At 41.9% G+C, this 13,600-nt stretch overlaps 1 protein-coding gene across 1 annotated transcript in view; it reads right to left on the reverse strand.

Annotated features, from left to right (window-relative positions):
• Slc26a5 (solute carrier family 26 member 5) overlaps positions 1 to 12,977 on the reverse strand; it is a 45,513-nt gene extending 32,536 nt beyond the window's left edge. Inside the window, exon 1 of the mRNA XM_069997261.1 lies at positions 12,908 to 12,977. The gene's annotated coding sequence lies outside the window, so the exon portion shown is untranslated. The remainder of the gene's footprint in view (positions 1 to 12,907) is intronic.
• Between the last annotated feature and the right edge of the window lie 623 nt (positions 12,978 to 13,600).

Consider the following 13,600-nt stretch of genomic DNA (forward strand, 5'->3'; position numbering starts at 1 on the left):
TGTAAACTTAAGTGCTCAGTAATGTTAATCACAAGTTACACTTGAGATATGAAGGTTGTGGTTCCAAGCCAGCACAGGCATGAAAATCTGTGAAACTCTTCTCTCCAAATAGCTACCAATGCCAGAAGTAAAGCTGTGGCTCAACTAGTAGGGCACTAGCTTTGAGCAAAAAAGCTCAGAGACAGCCTTCATGCCCTGAGTTTAAGTTCCAAGACTGGGGAAAAAAGATACAAACTAAAAACCTATAACCAAGAAGCTGTAAGGATAATAGCTGAGAATAAAACAAAATACTAGTAGCAATGTGACCCAGTACCAACAAGGCTGATATAAAAACCAGCCTTGCTTTCAATGCTTTGCGTGCCTCCTCCTTAGTTCACGTGGAAGCTTGCTTGTCTATGAAGTGTGAGAAGATGTGGAGACTTTAGGGGTGATGGAGTCATAAGGACTCAGCACTCACAAGTGGGATTCATGTCCACATAGAAGGGCTTTCCTTCTGTGTGGATATTGGCATTCTGCCCCTCCAGATGTTGCAGGCACATTTGACATCGGTCCTCCCTAAACAGGCACCTGGACCCTGTACTTCTCAGCCTCCAGGATCTGAGAAATAAATTTCTACAGTTTTATAAATGGCCTAACTTGTGATATTTTTTCAGAGTAGCACAAATAACTAATATAGAATTAAAAAATCTGGCAAAAGAAGGTTTTATAGTAGAATCTGACAAGTAATATATGCCTCTGTCTTTGATTAGCAAGACTGGTTGAACCTTTCAGCTAACTTTTTATGATCACTCTGGGAATGATTAAAAGACATAAAAATGAGATAACTTGCTGGGTGCTGATGGCTCATGCCTATAATCCTAGCTACTCAGGAGGCTGAGATCTGAGGATTGCGGTTCAAAGCCAGCCTGGGCAGGAAAGTCTGTGAGACTCTAATCTCCAATAAACCATCAGAAAAACCGGAAATGGTGCTGTGGCTCAAGTGGTAGAGCACTAACCTTGAGCTAAAAATAGTTTAAGCCCCACAATCAACAATGAGAGAGAGAGAGAGAGAGAGAGAGAGAGAGAGAGAGAGAGAGAGAGAGAGAGAGAGAGAGAGAGAGAGAGAGAGAGAGATTATTTCTACCAAAAAAGCTGGTAGTGGAGCTGTAATTGGAGTGAAAGTACTATTCTTGGGCAAAAGAAGTTCAGGGACAAAGCCTAGCCCAGACCCTGAGTCAAGCCCCAGGACCACCACACACCAAAATAAGCTAAAATTGCAAGTGTGCCAACATGCCTGATATCATCTTTATTGTCAAAAGTCCTTGGACTTCTCTAAAATTGGAATCCATATTGATGATGTTTAACCTGAAAATTACTTGCCACACATGAGCCAATTTTTCTTTTTTTTGGGGGGGGGGGTCCGGTCGTGGGGCCTGAACTCTGGGCCTGGGCGCTGTCCCTCAGCTCTTCAGCTCAAGGCTAGAGCTCTACCACTTGAGCCACAGCACCACTTCCGGCTTTTCTTTTTGCTTATGTGGTGCTGAGGAATCGAACCCAGGGCCTCAGGCATGCAAGGCAAGCGCTCTACCACTGAGCCAACTTCCCAGCCCGTGAGCCAATTTTTCTAGAATGTCAAATTTTCCTTTATTACTTTATCCAGAGCAACAATATACATGTTTTAAATGTTTCCCCTAACATTCAGATGCTCAGATGGTACCTGACATTCAAAATATTGGCTTTCAACTCTGGTTAAACCTAGTGACTTTAGGGACAAAGAAAACACCCAAGGCCTAAGCGCTGCTTTGTAAAGTGTCCTAAGATGATGATAAGCAATTCAAGCTGAGAACCACTGATGTCCGCTAAGAGAGGTAGAGAAGTAGTAGAAGATGATGCCTGAAGAGTGCATGAAATAGTTTGAAAGAGAAATTTCACATCTAAGGATGGCTTTGGCAGTAAACATGCTTTCATGATTGGGCCATTTTCATGTAGGGTGTGAGTTCTCCATCCTGGCTCTGCCCTGAAGCCACCTGGGCAGGCTTCACCACTACTGATGCCAGCCCATACTATCAGGATTCTGATTTAATTGGTGTGGGAACGAAGGTTTCAAAGCTCTCAGGGAATTCCATCTGCAGCCAAGGTTCAAAATCACTGGCTCAGTAGATTGCCAAACAAATGCTGATACCTATGCACTGGTGTATCTACCCCCAAGCAAACGAAGAGTTTCCCCAAACTCTTCTATATGTTTTCACAACAAAAGGGGGGCTGAATCTGGGGAGCTCAGCTACTTAGGAGCTGAGATCTGAGAATCACAGTCTGAAGCCAGTTTAGGCAGACAAATCCAAGAGATTCTTATTTCCAATTAACCACCAAAAAGCCTGAAGTGGAGGTGTGTTGGATGTAAAGCAATAGTCCCTGAGTTCAAACCCAGTATTGGCACATAAACAAAATGCAACAAAGAAGGGTTGGAGGTGTGACTCAGATGGAAGAATGCTAGCCGATGAGTGAAAATATCAGATACTGAGTCTGAGTTCTGCTCTCCAACCAAAAACCATAAATAAACAAAGCAACACAAGGGAGTTGGGAATAAGTGGTCAGTACAGTGTCCACCACACTTCAGGCAAATACAGCTTTCTATGTCACAGTCATTTTGCTGAGAGTTTAAAACAGAAGCAAATCTCAAGGACATTTAGATCTCCAAATATTAGATGCTTTTGTGCCCAAGCTGGTAGAAGCCACCAGCATTCCGCCACTTCTAGCTTCTTATGTATGTGTGATTAAGCGGAGATAAAAGTCTCATGGAGTTTTCTAACCTAGCTGGGTTGGAACCATGATCCTCAGATCTCAGCCTCCTGAGTAGCTAGGATTACAGGTGTGAGTCACCGGCACTTGGCTTACACTTTTGCTTTAAAATCACTTTATCAAGGTACAATTGACATGCAACCATAGTATTTTGCTAATGTGTATAACTGATGAACTTGGAGATATTCACCCACGAAAACATCTGTACAATCTTTGCCACGTACACAGTCATGACTTCTAAAAGTTTATTTATTGTGTTATTTTCTGACAAAAACGTAAGAGCTACTTTTAGTAAAAATTCCAGTGTAAAATACAGTATCAGCATTGCTGCATGTGCCTTTATTGCACAGCTCTTCAGGCAGGAGTTCTTGAATCTGTTCCTTTTAACTTACAAACACCTCTCAGTTAGCTCCTTCCCCTACTTCCAGCAATCATCGTTTTACCCTTGACTTCCACATTTCCTCACTTTTACTTAACAGTTTTTGTGATGATTTTCTGAGAATTTGGTAAGTTTGCTCAAAATGTCAGTTGAGTCTTGCAGGAATGGGATTCTGCCTCTAGAATAGTAATGACTTTTTTTGTAGTGGTACAGGGACTCGAACTCAAAGCCTGGGAACTGCCACTTCTGTTTTTTGATATGCAAGTTTATATATGCCATGATAATAAATCACACTTAATGCTTTTATTGATTCTAAGTAAGAGGTAATATACAACATGAGCTTGCAAAATCACACTGACGTACAAACAGTATAGCTGGTAGACACTGGTGAGTTTCATTCCTTCATGAAATGAAACAATACTTAAAAATGATGACTGAAACTTCAATTAAAGAATCACAGCATCGCAAGTGGCACTGTGGCTCAATTGGTAGAGCGATTGCTTTGAGCTGAAGAGTTGAGAGACAGTACCCAGGCCCAGAGTTCAAGCCCCACAACCAACAAAAAAGTATCACAGCATCAGACTAGGAATGGGGCTTAGTGGCAGAGTATTGCCTAGCATGCATGAAGTCTTGGGTTCGATTCCTCAGTACCACATAAACAGAATAGGCCAGAAGTGGCACTGTAGCTCAAGTGGTAGAGCGCTAACCTTGAGCACAGAGAGGCTCAGGGACAGTGCCCAGGCCCTGAGTTCAAGCCCCGGGACTGGCAAAAAAATCACAGCATCTAAGCAGGGAAGAATGGTTCACCTGTTTCAGGTTAAAGAGCTGGTACTTAGGAAGTAGTAACAGTTAGGACAAGGATTAGGTTTGCTTCATCCCAGAGCCCATGTTCTTCTCCCATGTTGCCTTATTAACTGCATATTGAATTATGTCTAAACATTTATGTGATTTTACCTAAATCATATTAATTACAAAAACACATTTGTCATAACTGTTTATGAAGCACAGTAGTTGTAAACAAATTAGAAGCAAGATAGAAGTAAACTTAGGGGTAATGGATGGAAAGCAAAGAAGTGGGCATGTGATTGTGCACAGAAATGAAAAAAGGTTAAAATTAATAGAATACGTTCATATACTAAAAGCACTGGTGGAAAGGCTACTTTGGGTAGCTCCAGGAAATGGAGCTGGATTGGATAAGTAGGAGCGGGTCTCGGGGGACTATGATTGGCGGGCTGCAGGTTTCAAGCTGAAGCCATAAGTTTAGTTATTTGATTGTATCCCCAGTCTCCTTTGTTCCATACAGAAGTGCAGATCCAGAGCCGGGCGCCGGTGGCTCACGCCTGTAATCCTAGCTACTCAGGAAGCTAAGATCTGAGGATCTCGGTTCAAAGCCAGCCCGGGCAGGAGAGACCGTGAGACTCCTATCTCCAATAAACCACCAGAAAACCGGAAGTGGCGCTGTAGCTCAAGTGGTAGAGAGCTCGCCTTGAGCTGAAGAGCTAAGGGACAGCGCCCAGGCCCAGAGTTCAAGCCCCACGACCGACAAAAAAAAAAAAAAGAAAAAAGAAGTGCAGATCCAAACCACCCTGCCATGGAGAAATGACCAATTTGGTAAGCACATTGAATCCTTTCCAGCACTAATTGGCAGTGACTCCACAGTGGATTGAAGACAAGATTTACTTTCTAAATATGAACACTGGTAAGATTATTAACACCTATAGCAGATTGTGCCTACAGAACTACTGCATAATTCAAACTGATGCTTAAGTCTGAAAGTCAGATACTTTAATAAGTTCCCTAAGTGAAATGGAAAAACCATCTACTAGTTGAGCAAATAACTGTTTTCTCCTAAAACAATAACTTTTAATAACTTATTTTTGGTTGGTTGTGGGGCTTGAACTCTAGGCCTGGGCACTGCCCCTCAGCTCTTCAGCTCAAGGCTAGTGCTCTACCACTTGAGCCACAGCACCACTTCCAGCTTTTTCTGTTTATGTGGTACTGAGGAATCGAACCCAGGGCCTCATGCATGTGAAGCAAGCATTCTACCACTGAGCCACCTTCCCAGTCTTTAATAACTTTTTAATGATACAATTGAAAGCATTATGGGAGGGCTAATAATGGAAAATACTAGTTTTATATTCCACATCTTCCCAATTCCAATTTTATTCCCTAACAATTATTTTCTTAAAATCATTTTTGTTCCTAGCTCTGATGGGCTTGTTTTCAACTTGAAACTCTCATTTCTCAAAATAGAGGAACAGGCATTTCGAGTGTGAGACTGATCTATACATTTAGCACTTCTGTTCTGGACATGACTTACCAGTAGCATCCTCCTGCCACTGTGACACATTTCCAAATCTCCTGTAGAGAGGTCACAGCCATCCATGCCTATAGTCCCAACTAGTCAGGAGGCTGATGGCCCAGAGCTGCCAGGCCAACCTAAGCAACAGCAAAATCCTGTCTCGATGTGACAACTATTTTTCTAAGCAAAAAAATTGTATTTTTGATTACATTTAGACATTATCTATGAAGGTTCACCATGGAAAGTGCATGTGTGTATTCTCAGATCGCATATATATATAAGTATATATACACACATTATCTATCTATCTATCTATCTATCTATCTATCTATCTATCTATCTATCTATCTATACCAGCGGCAAGCGTATGTTGGAAAAATATGCATAGTTTTCTATTCTTTTCATTTGTTTGATAATTGTTACTACATTCATAATCTTGTTTATATATTTCCAATAAATTTTTGAGTCAGAGTCTTGCTATATGGCTCAGGCTTGACTTCGAACTCTTGATCTCCCACCTTAGCTTCCTGAGTTCTGGTTCATGTATACACCATCACATCTGGCTCTTCCAGTGGTTTATATTTTGGGGTGCTAATTCTTATGCTTATTTTGATTTTTTTGTTCTGATATTTCTACCTGCTGGTTGATTGCTTTTAAAATTGTGAGGTGCATATTAGGTAAGAAGAGGAGCTCATGGGGCAGACAGAGGAATGGTTTTCAGGACATTCCTTTTACTTCATTTTAAAAGTGATATTGGACTCTTTTATATCTATTCTGCCATAGCTTTGGAGGTCTTAGTGGAGGCCTTGTTATGTTTAGATATTAAGTGCTCCCAAAAGGCTCTTGTCATTATGAAAAAAAGTTAGAGCCTCCTCAAAATACTGCAACCATAACTACTATATAATGCAGTCATTCTACTTCTGAATGTTATCCCAAGTTATTGAAATACACATATCAATGGTATGTTTGCACTCCAGGTTCACTGCAGCCAAAACATGGAAACAAACTAATGTACATCAACAGATGAATGGATGAAGGAAATGTGGCACATGCAGAAGAGTATACTATTCAACCTTGAAAAAGAAGGCAATTCTGTTGCCTGTGATCCTATGGATTAACTGGGAACACATTATGCTAAGTGAAATAACCTAGTCCAGAGAGATAAATACCATGAGATTTTGCTTCAGATATGGAATCTGAAAGACCTGAATTCATGAGAAAGTCCCAGTTAGCTTGCCATGGGCTGGAGGGGAGGGGAAGGAAAGAGCAGGAGATAGTCAATGCTGGCTAATAATAATGTAGTTGATATCTCAACATGAGAGTACATTTCAGATATTTTTCCCATAAAAATTATAGGGTATCTGTGGCTCATGCCTGTAATTCTAGCTACTCTGGAGGCTGAGATCTGAGGATCACAGTTCAAAGCCAGCCCGGGCAGGAAAGTCCATGAGACTCCTTTTTTTTTGGGGGGGGGTCTGGTCATGGGCCTGAACTCTGGGCCTGGATGCTGCCCCTGAGCTCTTCAGCTCAAAGCTAGCGCTCTACCAGAGCCACAGCACCACTTCGGCTTTTTTTTCCCTGCTTATGTGGTGCTGAGGAATTGAACCCAGGGCCTCATGTATGCAAGGCAAGCACTCTACCATTGAGTCAACTTCCCACCCCCATGAGACTCTCATCTCCAATAAACCACTAGAAAACTGGAAGTGGTGCTATGGCTCAAGAGGTAGAGTGCTAGCCTTGAGCTGAAGAGCTGAGGGACAGTGCCCAGGCCCCATGACCAAAAAAAAAAAAAAAAAAGGCAAACAAGGTCATGATTGTGATAATTAGATTGATTTAATCCTTCTGTAATGTGTAAGCATATTAAAACATCACACTGTATTCCAGAAATGTATATTGTTGTTTTTTAATAGAAAATAATTTTAATTTAATATTGAAACTATTTTAGCCTGTGCACAAATACTTTCTTAATTTTAAAAAATTTCTATTTGATAAATTTATTTCTTACACGTTTTTATTAGCAACTGTTGGTTGTACAAAGGAGTTTCATTGTGACATTTCTAGACTTGTTAACAATGTACACCTATCAGAGTACTCCTTCCATCTCTCTTCCTCATCTCTCTTGCTTCTTTTTTTTTCTTTTCCTTTTGGCTGATTCTGGGGCTTGAACTCAGTGTCTTAGCACTGTCCCTGAGCTTTTCTTTTTTTTTTTTGGTCAGTCCTGGGGCTTGAACTCTGGGCCTGGGCACTGTCCCTCAGCTCTTCAGTTCAAGGAGAGCACTCTACCACTGAGCCACAGTGCCATTTCCGGTTTTCTGGTGGTTTACTGGCAATAAGAGTCTCACGGACTTTTCTGCCTGGGCTGGCTTTGAACCATGATCTTCAGATCTCAGCTTCCTGAGTAACTAGGATTACAGGCATGAGCCACTGATGCTAGGCTCCTTGTCCCTGAGCTTTTATACTCAGTGCTAGCGCTCTACCATTTGAGACACAGCTTCATTTCTGGCTTTTTTCAGTAGTTAATTGGAGACAAGAGTCTCACAGACTTCCTGCCTGGGCTAACTATGAAAGGTGATCCTCAGATCTCAGCATCCTGAATAGCTAGTATTAGAGGCAGGAGCCACCAGCACCCTGCTACCATCCCTGCTTTTTTTCTTTTTCTTTTTCTTTGCCAGTCCTGGGGCTTGAACTTAGGGCCTAGGCACTGTCCCTAAGCTTCTACTCAAAGCTAGTTCTTTACCACTTAAGCCATAGTGCCTCTTCTGGCTTTTTCTGAGTATTTTTATTACAGATGAGAGTCTCAAGGACTTTCCTTCCCAGATTGGCTTTGAACTATGATCCTCAGATCTCAGCCTCTTGAGTAGCTACGATTACAAGCATGAGCCACCAGCACCCAGCCCGTCCTTACTTTTAAAATCAATTTCAACAGGTTTCACTAAACTATTTTCAAGTATACCAATAAAGCACTTCAATTATATTCCCCCTCATTCATCCCTTCCGCTCTATCCCTAAACCCCATTAACACCCATTTCCTAACAAAGCCTGATTGATCACTTCCAGTATATATTAATTGTACAGAGGGAGTTCACCATGACAGATCTCTCTTCATACAGTCTGTTCTGTGCTCATTGGGGACACACATGATCAGTCAATGGGCAACAAAGGGACTCAATGGCTTTGGGCACAGACAAAATATTTGGGAAACAAAGAAAGATGGAGACTAGATCTCTATTGCTCCAAAGCTAGAAACAAAGTTCTAACACTGAGAGGCACTAAGGGACCAAGACAGTAAGTTAATGATGATGCTAATTGGGTTAATTCAATCACTCCGGAAGTATATGAATATTGAAGCATCTCATTATACTCCATAAACTTATGGAGTTACGATTTTTCAGTTAATCATATCAAATAAAACATTCTTTGTGTAGAGTCTCACTTTATACATACATAGATGCACATGGTTTAATGAATTCTATTATGCATTTCATAACAGAATATTCTTTTGCCATTTAAGAGTCTTTTTTGCATCCGGTCGTGGGGCCTGAACTCTGGGCCTGGGCGCTGTCCCTCAGTCCTTCAGCTCAAGGCTAGCACTCTACCACTTGAGCAACAGCGCCACTTCCGGCTTTTTTTTTTTTGTGGTATGTGGTGCTGAGGAATCGAACCCAAGGCCTCATGCATGCAAGGCAAGCACTCTACCACTGAGCCACCTTCCCAGCCCAGCCACTTAAGAGTCTTATGACAGGCACATACCATCACAATCAACAACTGTGCTACACTTTACCCAGCTATTGGTCAAGATGGAATCTTTTGGACTTTTTATTTTATTTATTTATGGCAGAGGTTGGCCTTGAATCAAAATCTCCCAGTCTCTGCCTCCCACGTAGGGTAAGATAACAGTCTAAAGCCAATGCTCCTGGCTCTAAGATTGATTCTTTGGATTATTTTTCATCTTCTTTTGCCAGTACAGGGGCTTGAACTCAGGGCCTCAAGCTCTTGCTCAGCTTTGTTGCTTAACGCTGACACTATCCCTTGAGTCAAATCTACAGTTCTGGCTTTTTGATGATTAATTGGTGATAAGAGTCTCAGGCATTTCTCCTGGTTGGCTTCAAAGCACTGCCCTCAGATCTCAGTTTCCTGAGTAGCTAGGATTATAGGAATGAGCTACTGGCACTTGGCCTCATATATTCATTCTTGACAAAATAATGTGCATACCCAACCAATCTCAAAGGCAGCACTAGCAAACGACTTTGTCTCTCTCCTACTATGTAAAGTAGAAGCAGATTTTGTGCAAATATATTGAGACCTCTCTTCCCATTGTTGGTTCTGGTACTGACAGTTTTTAATCTGTAGCAATCAGGAGCACCTTTATTAAAACACGACTCGGACAGGCCAATCTTATCTTTGGGGTGATCAGAAAGTAGAGAAGGGAGGGTGGTGTCTGCTGGATTCCAGCCTGGGCAGGGGGAACTGCAAGAAAATAGTGAGGAGAGGCTGACTGGGTGGGGAAAAATGCCCATGGGAAAAATGAGAAAGTAGGCACAGTAAAGGTACAGGGCACAGAGGGCTGCTGTTATTCTGACTAACCCACAGTAACCCATCTTCACCTTACAGAACCCCCTGCAATGCCCCTGCAGGGCTTCCATGCCCCCGAAGCCTGCTCATGACTGCTGCTTCCTTTGCTGACCATCACTCATAGTTACTCTGCCCAGCCAAAGGGACCTGGCTGCCAGGCACACCAGCTACAGGACTCTGCACTGGCCACTGGAGAGTCCAGAACTTCCTCCTTCATTGTCTATGCTCTACACTCATTACCATGTCCTCACAGGAAGCTTTTTCTGACCATATATATATATATATAATATATATAATATATAATATATATATGTGTGTGTATGTATATAGTATGCATGTTGTTATATATTAACAATATATATAGTATATCTAGTATACTAGTATATATACACTATATAGTATATATATACTAAATACTATATAGTGTATATATACTAGTGTGGGGCCTGAACTCTGGGCCTAAGCTCTTCAGCTCAAGGTTCGTGTTCTACCACCTGAGCCACAGTGCCATTTCTGGCTTTTTCTGCTTATGTGGTACTGAGGAATAGAGCCCAGGGCATCATGCATTCAAGGCAAGCCCTCTACCACTGAGCCACCTTCCCAGCCCTATAAATAAGCTTTTGAGCTTAGTAATTGTTAATTTTTTCTTTGAGCTAAAGATCTGATGGCAACTCCATCTTTTTCCTAGTGTCTTTATTTCTTCATGGAAGGAAGTAGGAAGAAGTAGGAAAGAATAAATTATGAAATAATTTATTTCTTATGCAATCAGAGATAAAGGTCCATTACTGCCAAGAGCTTTCCACTCCAGAAAACCATTCTCAAATAACAGATATTACTTTGAATCAAATCAGGGCCTGGGATCAGTCAAACTGGATTAGAGCAAGTATGTCCAGCTGTGGCCCATGCAGCCACCACTGCTACACACACTGTGCATGGAAGACAGGAGGGAGCGGAGCACACAGGAAACACTGGCCACAAGCCCACCTGTACCAGCACAGAGCAGGTAGGATGCGATGCGTTGCCTGCATTGTAGAAATCTGAAGAACAAACTGAGAGCAGACTCAAGACCACCAGAGAGGATGAAGAAAGGAATTAGACTCAGTTCCTTACTTCTCAGCTGGCTCTTTCCCTTGTTCTGGTTCCTCTTTAATGTTTTCCCCCTTTTTGTAAACTCGTATCTGTTTCTTGTATGATCTGATAGCACTGATTATTGTTTTCTAGGTATTGTTGATATAAACCTGTGGGTTTACCCACAGGTAAACAGGCTAGGACAACCAAAATAAGGACCATGGATTATGCTTTCACAAGTTATATTGTTAAATCAAAAGAATAATTTTCCAAGTGTGAACATCTATAGAATTTACAATGTCATGGCAACAGAATTAAGTCCTAAGAAGTGAGTAAGGTAAACAAAATGTGCTCTCTTTCCTCTCCCAGTTTTGGTAACTCAATAGTCCTGACTACTTGAGAAGGTGTGAGGATCACTTTTTATCTTGATTTGGACAGGGAAGCTCCTATTTCAGACACGATCAAGGTGATTGTCCTTATCCCTTGCTGACACCATTCTTAGCCATTTCAAGAAGTCAAAGATCACCTCGAGGAGACAATTTCAAGAGGCAATGAAACACTGGCATGGATATCCACAGAGGAGATGAAATCGTCCCTGGGGACCTTTCAGGGGAGCTGATGATCTGGGGTAGGCAGTGTTACAATGAATTCAGTCCATCAAAATGTACAGGGAGCTCAGAACTTAGCAAAGCATTGTGGGAATAGAAGGTGGCAAGAAGGCAGAGCCCATCCCTGAGCACTGAATGACTTGGAGAGCACCACCTGTGACAAGGACATCTGATGCCTAGTAGCACTTGGTGTAGTGTAGGAGTGCTGCAAAGCTGGAGCAGCTTGTAGATAATGGGAATTTTGTGGACAAGATGACACAATCTCAGAATCAGTTCTTATTGATTATTTTAACCCAGTGATTCTCTATCAAGGTTGGATATTAACATTTCCCGGGGGCGGGACTTTTAAAAAGTAGAGATTCCTAGGCACACCCAGTCAAATTAAATCAAAATCTTAAAAAAATTAACAGTAACTAAGCTGTGCCCAGGGACTCATGAGCCATGATTCCACTTAAACCAGGCCCCCAAGTTAGTTTTGCGTTAGTCATTTTGGGGACGGGATCACGCTTTTTTTTTTTTTTTTCTGGGATGATCTGGCTCATGATCATCCTATTAACAACTTCCCATGTAGCTGAGGTGAGAGAGAATGCTGCGATGTCCAGCTACAAGCTTTTTGGTCAGACTGGCTTTGAGTCATGATCCTTCTGATCTCTGCCTTCATAGTACCTGGGATTATAGGCAGACATCCAGTCTGGAAACTGCTATTTTTTTTTTTTTAACAGGAAAACTCTCAGGCAATGCAAGTTCAATGGACCTATTCACTAGCTGTTGAGAACCTTAGGACTCATATTCCACCCTACAAGGACTCATAGACAGAGTAAGGCCAAACAATTTAACTGGTTTGTGACTTGCTCAAGATCACATACCTAGTTAGTAGTAGAACTTGGATGACAATCAATGGATTTCCCTGTCAAATGAACATTTATCAATGATATTCCAGACTTGACAACCAACTACCAAGTTGCCACTCAAGCACAGGAGAAGTTAAAGCTGTTTGCTCTCAAAGGATCAGTTAGGCTGGCCCTGATCCAAGTTGAAAGAAGCACTGGTTCTGGTCTCCCCACTTATAACTTCCTTTCAAATAATGCTGTTTGGGTCAGGCATCTGGAAATGTGAATGATTTCTCTCATCCCAGTAAAATCCATCATGACTTTTGGGTAAGTTTTCCATTTTTCTAGTTTCTGGAGGGACTTGACTTACCCAGATCCACTGAGTAGAACAAGGGGCAGGGGACAAGACCCCCAGATAAGAGCTCCAGGGCAGTTCAGTGCAATCTTGAGCAGAAGGACTGAGAGCTGGAGAAGGAAGAGCACAGCACCATCCCCTGGGTGAGAGGAGACAGCACAGTTAACCCAGCACCACAGGTTTGCCAGATACTCATTTTCTTTCATCTTTTTTTTTTTTCTTTCTCATACTAGGGCTTGAACCTTGGTCCTGAAAACTATCCTTAAGCTTTTTCACTCAAGGCTGGGACTCTAAAACTTGAGTCATCATACCTTCTGTTCTGGTTTTTGCTGTCTAACTGGGGATAAGAATTTCTTAGTTTAATTACCTGGGCTGGCTTAGAACCCCAGGCCTTAGATCTCAGCCTTCTGGGTAGCTATGATTATGAGCATGAGACACTGGTACCCAGCCCCAAATGTTTCTTCATGCTGTTTGTTCATTCCTAATGCCAACCCTTGCCCTTATAAGATACATCCTGCTATCCCATTGGTTCCCATGGAATATGGCACTCACAAAGTTACTTTTCCTAAGGGTAAACTGCTAGGATGTGTGGGAGGCATTCTATTTTTAATACATTTTTATTGTAAAAATACTGTACAAAGGTGTTACAGTTACATGAGCAAGGTAATGAGTACATTTCCTATCAAGCATTGTTGCCTCCTCCTCTCT

This window comes from Dipodomys merriami, unplaced genomic scaffold, assembly GCF_024711535.1.
Source record: "Dipodomys merriami isolate MVZ:Mamm:240054 unplaced genomic scaffold, mDipMer1.0.p SCAF_5, whole genome shotgun sequence".
Lineage (NCBI taxonomy): Eukaryota > Metazoa > Chordata > Mammalia > Rodentia > Heteromyidae > Dipodomys > Dipodomys merriami.